At 43.1% G+C, this 3,624-nt stretch overlaps 1 pseudogene across 1 annotated transcript; it reads right to left on the minus strand.

Annotated features, from left to right (window-relative positions):
- Positions 1–472: 472 nt before the first annotated feature.
- Positions 473–943, minus strand: LOC308421780 (large ribosomal subunit protein eL29-like; annotated as a pseudogene). The gene has a single exon. The product of its transcript is annotated as a large ribosomal subunit protein eL29-like (transcript).
- Positions 944–3,624: the final 2,681 nt, after the last annotated feature.

The following is a 3,624-nucleotide window of genomic DNA, read 5'->3' on the forward strand; positions in this document are numbered from 1 at the left end:
CTAGATCATTTTTAAAGAGTATTTGGCAAACAAGGGGAATATAGCCATTTTCCTTAAGACCTCATTTACTCACTGTTATTCATTATGTAGCTTAGGGGAAACAATGTATTGCACAATTATGCAGTAGCTATACCCAACTGACACAGCAGGATGGGTGGAACTAACATATTCTGGACTAGAGACACCAAGAGAAGGTGAGGATTTGGAAGAGGATTAAAGTTCAGCTTTAATGTGTTGAGTTTGGGCATCTGAAAATGATGTGAAGTGTGGTTTTCATCTGTAACGAAGTCCTCTCCTATTCCTTGGTAGAAAATGTCTCAAGAGTTAAACACTTTTCTGAATTCTTTTTTTTTTTTTTTTTCTTGTTTCAAGTTTATTTGTAAAAACAGCACAGGGCACTGGTCATCTGCACTAGTGTGTAGGTGGGTGTGTCACCGCAGTCCGTCTGTCTTCACTTTGGCAGGGACCTTTTCTACGGAGCCTTCACAGGGGCCTGGGCACCTTTGGGAGCCTGAGCTGGAGCCGAAGCCTGGGCCTCAGCTGGAGCTTTGGCCTCTGCCTTGGTTTGAACCTTGGGCTTTGGTAGGCAGAGCCTACGACCTTTGGCCATGTAGCTTCGAATCCTCTTCCCAAGCTTGGGGTGAGCGATGAAAGCCAAATGGCTGAGTTTGCGGCTGGGGCCCTTTGGCATCCTGTGCTTGATGACCTCAGGCTTCACAAGGGCCTTGATGGCCTCTGCGCGTGCGCTCACTGCCTTTGCATTGTTGGCCTGCATCTTCTTCAGGCCTTTCTTGTTGTGCTTCTTGGCAAAACGCATGTTCCTCAGGAACTTGGGATCAACCCTCTTAAGAGATAAGTATCTTTGTGACCAGGGTTTCTTGATGCCATTCCTGTGTCATTTGCGGGACTGGTTGTGGGTGGTGTGGTTCTTGGACTTGGCCATGTCTTCACGGTAACCCTCGGCTCCACTTTTCTGAATTCTAATCATGAGAAACTGGAGTAACTGAAGGGTATAGATGGGACATTAATGAGACCCCATAAAAGGTCACTCCTGCTCTTCTGAGGGGGACAATAAGATGGATCCATGGCAGAGCCATGGTGGCAGTATGTGAGCAACAGATCTCCTAGGCACTTACGCTGTAACTGTTTGTACTACAGTGCTGTTGCTTGCATGTCAGAACCTCCTGAAAGAGTTAGCCACTCTCAGAATCCCATCTAAAATCTGTGACCTTTCTTTTTCTAACTCTTCACTTCCCTTCTTATTGCTGCTAGAAACAATTCTAGGAACTTGACTTTTATTTGAATTTTGACTATTGTAAAGTATTTCTTCTCTCCCTTTCTCTCCCTCCTTCCCTCCCTCCCCCCTCCCTCCAATTTACATCCTGATCACTGGCTCCTCTAAATTCCCTCCTTTCTTTCCTTTAAAAAATATTTTATTCATATTTTATTTTATGTGTGTGGGTGATTTTTGTCTCACATGTATCTGTGAACCACATGCGGCTAGCACAAGTCATAAGTGAGCATAGGTCCAGCTGGAACTAGATTTAGAGATGGTTTTGAACCACCATGTGGGTACTGGGAACTGAACCCCTGTCCTCTCTTGGAGCAACCAGTGCTCTTAAGCTGTGAGCCATCCTTTGAGTCCATGCTTATTTTCTTAATGCATTCATTTAAAGGGTCAGGGTGGCCATGTCTGCCTTGTTCCTATATGACTGAGTATACTGATTTGTAAGAGCCAGATAATTGTCTAGCAGAAAGCTAGGATGAGAACACTGCCTTGTTATTTTTAGGACACTGGTGTGGTTTTTGTCCTTAGATTAGGACATACAATCCATGACATGTGGCCTTCATGGGGATCATAGAACACAGGAGTAGGAATTGAGTTGCTTCCTGCTAAATTTACTTTTGGTGACTGCTACCTGGCCAAAGTTGCTCAAATGTGTCAGGTAGAATGGGAGAGCACCTTCCTAGAGCTGCAACCGCATGTAGACACAGAAGCTCAGCCTGGAAGCCAGCCCATGTCTGCAAAGATTAAGATGAGAATACACAAAAAACAGCCCCTTCCACAACTCATCCTATTTATACGTGTTTATAATATGATATTTATTTATGTGTCCCATGTGGAGATGTAAGTACAAACGATCCTATGACATATGGAGCCCATTTTCTTTCAAATAAACAGACATGGTTAATATTCTGAAATCAGACCCGGTGGACATGACCACAGCCTCCTTTAAATCTAAGAGCTTGAAGAAATTGTCAACCTCAGCTTGTAAGGGAGCACTCACCTCTTACAGTGCACAAGCTTCTAAGCTTAGAAAAGAGATCTGTGTTTCAGGGTAGTGAGCTTTTGTCCAGTGCCTTCAAGGGTCATAGACTGATAAGATGGAATGTGCCTTGTGCTCAGAGTGGTACTAAATTTTAGATTAGATGTGATCCTATCTACACAGAGGGTGTTCAAGATTCTTTCTTTTAAGAGTTATTTATTTATTTATTTAATGCATGTGAGTACACTAACATTGTCTTCAGACACACCAGAAGATGGCATCAGATCCCATTTACAGATGGGTGTGAGACACCATGTGGTTGCTGGAAATTGAACTCAGGACCTCTGGAAGAACAGCCAGTGCTTTTAACCCCTGAGCCATCTCTCCAGCTCAAGATTCTTTCTTTCTACAAGTGTGCATGTATGCGTGTGTGTGTGTGTGTGTGTGTGTGTGTGTGTGTGTGTGTGTGCATGCACACATGTATGCGTATGTTTAATCATGACTGTGCATGGGAGGCTGGAGGTCAACATTAGGTATTATACTACAGTCTTTCTTTTATATTTTGAGACAGTGCCTTTCACTGAACCTGGAGTTCACCATTCCATGTAAGTTGCCTGTCTAGCGAGCCCTAGAGGTCCAACTGTATCTACCTTCCCAGCACTAGGGTCACAAATGCACACTGTTATCTCTGGCTAGAGATCTGAATGCCCATCCTTGCTTTATCAGAAAGCACGTTAGCCATTGAACCAATTCCCCAACCCATAAGTTATCCCCGCCCTTGGTCTAATTGAGATCTACTGGACTGTGGCTAGGTTTATATCCAGATTTCCATTTATTAGACTTGTCCAAACTCATGATTACAGATCCTTCTGTATATCCTCACTGTATGTGTAACGGTTTACATAACTCACAGGAGTCTAATATTGTAGAACACACTGCTTTTCCCTAAGTCTTTGTTTCTCTGCCTCCTGGTTGTCATGGTAAGCAACTTGTTCAGACATGCCTTCCTGCCCTTGCCCTGATGGGCCACTATCATTAGAAGCCCACAGTGGGACCCCCTCCCTGACATTGCAGCATTAACCAAAATAAACTTTTATCCCTATAACTTGTGTCAGATTTATGGCAACATGAAGCTATTACAAAACCTAGATAAAGTTCATATGCCTTTTCTCCCGTTAACCCGAAACAGGGAAAAGTCTATTTGACACAAACATATTCTACTAATAGCAAAGTGCATTGATGTCAAACCTGTCTTTCCATCAGGGTCTAATACATATATATAGAGAGAGTGGATAGAATACCTGAGCTCTACTAGTTTACAGGAATATTCAACTTCATAAGTCATTTTATTAAAGTC

This window comes from Micromys minutus (genome assembly GCF_963924665.1).
Source record: "Micromys minutus genome assembly, chromosome: 1".
NCBI classification, from domain to species: Eukaryota; Metazoa; Chordata; class Mammalia; order Rodentia; family Muridae; genus Micromys; species Micromys minutus.